Genomic DNA, 5,788 nt, shown 5'->3' on the forward strand with positions numbered 1-5,788 from the left:
ATATATATATATATATATATATATATATATATATATATATATATATATATATATATATATTGGGTGATGGGAAAGGAGGAGAAAAATCCATTTTGTATAGTTTAAAGTATGTGTCTTTATACTTTGAAGTGTGATAACTGAGAGGTGCAAAAACGAGTTTTTTTTTTATAATCCTCATTGTTTTTATTTGTCTTATTTTCTCAACTTTACTTAATATCTTGGCGCACACTTTCCATCCACTGATTTACACGGCATCATATAAAGAGAGATATGATTTTTTCTAGATTCTTACGTAAGTATGAGAACGAAAAGATTAAAAATTTTCCTGCCTTTACCACTGAAGAGATAAAAGAAAACGAGAATCAGCCATTGGATTATGGGAGCAACATATAGAAAACGGAAATGTAACCAATTTTTCATAAAGTGACTGCATTTTCGATTGGCATTCAAATTTTGAACTCATAATGTATAGTGATGTTGATAATCGTGATCTGAGTTATAATAAAACTTTAAGGTGCTACAACAGTATGATATTATCTACCGGCATCTACCAAAAAATTAGGATGTTTTCTACCAAACAACCCAGTTAAGGCGTATGGCAAACTTCCCAAAACTATTGCCCAGGGCTAGCCGAGTCGAAGTTGAGCTTTCATACACTTTTCGTCATTCGATGGACGAGTCGGAGTTCTCGGCTACCACTCTGCTAGTCGCCGGTTCGAGTCTCCGATGAAATGAAGAATTTGAGGAATTTATTTCTGGTGATAGAAATTCATTTCTCGCTATAATATGGTTCGGATTCCGCAATAAGCTGTAGGTCCCGTTGCTAGGTAACCAATTGATTCTTAGCCACGTAAAATAAGTCTAGTCCTTCAGGCCAGCCTTAGGAGAGCTGTTAATCAGCTCAGTGGCCCGGTTAAACTAAGGTATACTTAACTTTTTTTTCCTCAATGTTTCAAGACTATTTGATTCCCCAGGCTGTTTAAACACGTAAAACATTGACTCGCTTTCGCCCCTTAGTACTAGAGATGTCAAATGTAGAAAATGGATGGTAGACATCATACTACAGTAGCACCAACTTTAAAGAATATGCTGTAAGCAATCAACTTCAAGAATAGAAACCCTTTAAAAGTTACCGTGATCGTGAGGGAAACGATTGAGTGTCACACACACTGATTGAGGGTTTTGTTGGCGAGGGCTGGAGGAAGAGTAAAACAAGATTGATTATGCGACCTGATTAGAGGTAACTGATTTGGGGATTAATGGAGGTCTCTCCCCGAAACCATAAAATTCTTCACCCCCATTTCTGGCGACGACCCAACGAAGGGTATGAAGGGTCGTGTCTTCATTGCGGTCTAGTGACTTTGGTTGATATTTTTGTCCTCTTTCAACCGGTAATAGGACGCTAAAACTGAAAAGTATTTTACTGGAAGTTAAATCACTCGTTTGAACTCTATTAAAATGATTTTGTCATGCAAAAATTAGGAGGGTTTTTCATACTGGATGCGGTCACCTCATCTAGTCACTAAACTAGTTAAAGTAATTATATGGTTCGTATTAAGGTAAAGGAATTAAAATTTTAATTCCAGTAGCATTAGGAGTATATAATTCTTGCTAGTTGATCTATAAAAGTACCATTATATTAATTCCTTTCCATGAAAACAGTGATAAATTAAATATATATATATATATATATATATATATATATATATATATATATATATATATATATATATATATATATATATATATATATATATATACTATACAACAATTTTCACAAATCGTCTTCAGATAAGCTACATTTAAACGCCCACATCTACAGTATGTCCATGATTCTGAACTCGTCACAGCTAATGAAGACAAACGTGAGTTTTAGCTCAACTGAACATCAGAGTTGTAGCTCAAGCAGCTTTTTTGGTCTGTTGGTCTGTTGCAATTGGTCTATTGCTTGGTCTGAGACAGTCATCTTGTTCCATTGGTCTATTGTCTCCCAGTCTGTAGTTCCTTGGTCTGTATCGGTTGATGCTGTTGGTCTGTATCGGTTTGTTCCTTGGTCTGTATCGGTCTGTTGCTTGGTCTGTATTGGTCTGTTGCTTGGTCTGTATTGGTCTGTTGCTTGGTCTGTATTGGTCTATTGCTTGGTCTGTATCGGTTTGTTCCTTGGTCTGTATCGGTCTGTTGCTTCTGCTATTGGTCTGTTGCTCTGTATTGGTCTATTGCTTGGTCTGTATGGTTTGTTCCTTGGTCTGTATCTGTTGGGTCTGTATTGGTCTGTTGCTTGGTCTGTATTGGTCTCTGTATCGGCTTGTTCGGTCTGTATCGGTTGGTCTCGCTTGGTCTGGTCTGTTGCTTGGTCTATATTGGTCGGTCTGTATCGGTTTGTTGCTTGGTCTGTATTGGTCTGTTGCTTGGTCTATATTGGTCTTGGTCTGTATCGTCGTTTCTGTCGGTCTGTTGCTTGGTCTATATTGGTCTATTGCTTGGTCTGTATCGGTTTGTCGCTTGGTCTGTATCGGTCTGTTGCTTGGTCTATATTGGTCTATTGCTTGGTCTGTATCGGTTTGTCGCTTGGTCTGTATCGGTCTGTTGCTTGGTCTATATTGGCGGTTGGTCTGTATCAGGTTTGTTGCTGGTCTTGGTCTGTTGGTCTGTTGGTTTGTTGCTTGGTCTATATTGGTCTATTGCTTGGTCTGTATTGGTTTGTCGCTTGGTCTATATTGGTCTGTTGGTCTGTACGGTTTGTCGCTTGGTCTGTATCGGTCTGTATTGGTCTTTGTTGTATCGGTTTGTTGCTTGGTCTGTATTGGTCTATTGCTTGGTCTGTATTGGTTTGTTGCTTGGTCTATATTGGTCTATTGCTTGGTCTGTATTGGTTTGTCGCTTGGTCTATATTGGTCTATTGGTCTGTATTTTGTTGCTTGGTCTGTATTGGTCTATTGTATTGGTTTGTTGCTTGGTCTGTATTGGTCTATTGCTTGGTCTGTATCGGTTTGTTGCTTGGTCTGTATTGGTCTATTGCTTGGTCTGTATTGGTTTGTTGCTTGGTCTGTATTGGTCTATTGCTTGGGCTGTATCAGTTTGTTGCTTGGTCTGTATCGGTCTATTGCTTGGTCTGTATCGGTCTATTGCTTGATCTATATCGGTCTGGTTTGCTGGTCTGATCGTGTATATTGGTCTTTGTTGCTTGGTCTGTATTGGTTTGTTGCTTGGTCTGTATCGGTCTGTATCAGTTTGTTGCTTGGTCTGTATTGCTTGGTCTGTATCTATTGGTCTGTTGCTTCTGTTGCTTGATCTGTATCTGGTCTGTATCGGTCTAATGCTTGGTCTGTATCGGTCTGTTGCTTAGTCTGTATTGGTCTATTGCTTGTCTGTGTTCTGTGGTATCTCAAATCTTCTTTTCTTATTTTAATATTTTACCTACATTTCTATTTATCTATCTATTAATTTGTTAATTTATCTGTTTTTCTAATAACTGATCCCCTCTTTCTGTATTTTCCATACCTCCTGTTACTTCCTTCCAATGAACTCCATACAATTTGGAAGCTTGAATTTCAAGGCAATGGCCCTTGCGGGCTTATTCCATATAAATTGGGTTCATTTTCTGAATGATAATAATAATTATTATCATTTCTGAAGTCAGTTTCGTTTATTTTCGTTTTTTGTCGATTGTACGTTATGCAGAGTGAGAAGTCTCGTACTTCGAGTTAAGCATTAATTTTTCTCTGTTAAAATATAATAGGCCAAATCTTCCTCAATCTGGTGTTCATAGATTTTTGCTTCAAATCTCGATACTGGGATGAAACAGTTTCGCTGCCATGAAATTACAGTAATAAATTAGGACCGTGGATTCATATATGACATCCAAAGAGATTTCCTAAGACATACCTTGTGAGACGCCGAGTTTAACACCAGTAAGAAATTATACATAAATTGTATAGAAATGATATATAAATCGTATAACAAATGTTATGTAAATTATATATAACAATTACACTTCAAACTGGGAAAATAGGAATAGTAAGGTTGCAGGGGCGTCATTTCAGATTTTTAATTGTGGGGAGCAAAGACGGTTTGGCCAGCGAAGCGAGCCTAATCAGCTGAGTTTTTTTTATTTTTTTATTTTGAGCTATTTTATGTGTTTTTGAAGCCACATGAGCAAGATATTTCAGCAAAAATTATATACTCCCACTACTATATGTTTTATCTCATCATCACTGGTAGCTACTGTAGTAGACAGACAAAGATCAAGAAACAATATTTCTGAGAAATTTTATATATTTATGATTGCACATTTAGAAAGAAAACATGCTGTTACTTCTTGGGGCTTGGGGGTGAGGGGGCCAAGTTGAGGCTTTTAGTGGGGGGCAACGTGGGTCTCGGGGGGGCAAGTTGAGTCTTGAGGGGGGCAGTTGACCCCGCCAGCCCCCCCAAAATGACGCCCCTGTAAGGTTGTGCTTGATGCCACAAAAATTTAGACCATTTGACCAGTGGCGTAGCTGGCATTCCATCAGTGGGGGTGCCTAGGTGGGGCCAAGATATTTTTTGGGTGGGGTCAAAGAAAATTACATAAAACTAATGTACTAATTCTGTAATTAGTAAAATATACTATTCTCGAATGTATATCTCCATGTGAATGAAGAAAAATAACAGTGTTAGTAATTAGTAAACCTGTATTTGAAATGATAGAGCTCAATTTTCAATTAATTTTCAACTCTTACTACATGCAAATGTATCAAATGCTGTAAGGTTAAAGTTTAGCTACAAAGGGAATTTCAACTGGGGGGTGGGCCTTCCCTGGCCCCCCATAGCGACGCCACTGCATTTGGCTCACATTTGACTCACTCTTTTCCTGACGGAGGAATCGCCCACACCAGGAAAAGAGAAAGTCAAATGAAGCAGCCCTGGAAATCTGTTGTTAGATCTGTGGGAAGTAGTGGAGAAAGCACATATGGTAGAAGAGAGCATATATTCCACGGGAACGTTTACGAGAATCAGAATCTCTCTCTCTCTCTGCCTAGAGTTTTTTTTTATTTTTAATTTTTCCTTTTGTTGAGGGAAACTTAAGCGTTTGTTGATTTGAATACTTGGCGTGATTGTTGATTTTTAATTTTTCCTTTTGTTTAGGGGAAATTAAGCGTTTTTTTATTTGAATACGAAGGGTAGAAGAAGATGGTTTGATGATTCTGGTGTGTGTGAAGGAGAATGAGGAGGCGTTTTTGGAAATATATTCTAGAACATATTAATAATTGTTGGAAAATATGGTTACCAGAGAAAATTATTAGAACACGCACATGACGGATGCAATTCTTAGAGTATTTCAGGTCAGTAAGTGTTTGAATGAAGGTGAAAATAAACGATGTATGTATTAAGAAAATGAAAATGTTTACCATCTCCATTTAAACCATTAGCCTTTTATATAAAGGAAGTGAAGAAAACATACAGGAATGCTGTTGAATGAATGAGAATATCAAGGGATACCAAAGACAAGTGGAATAAAAGAAGTTGCTGTAGAGATATTGCAGTAAGGAGCTCAAGTGAAGGAAAATGGGAAACTTAAGTGTACTTGCAAGACTTAAAAATAGTATCATGTAAGTGGGCGCAAAAAAGGATACTAGGGAAATAAGGAGAAAGAAAATGATGATAAGTATGAAGTACTGAGATGAATTACAATAAGAGTTTTAGAGAGAACATAGAACTGTCCTGATGGAAAGTGAAGGCATGAAACGAAGAAATAGATTTTCAGTTTTATAAAGGAAAACAGATAGAAAAACCACATGAACTATATAGC

The sequence above is a fragment of the Macrobrachium rosenbergii genome, chromosome 22 (assembly GCF_040412425.1).
Source record: "Macrobrachium rosenbergii isolate ZJJX-2024 chromosome 22, ASM4041242v1, whole genome shotgun sequence".
In the NCBI taxonomy this organism is placed as follows: Eukaryota; Metazoa; Arthropoda; class Malacostraca; order Decapoda; family Palaemonidae; genus Macrobrachium; species Macrobrachium rosenbergii.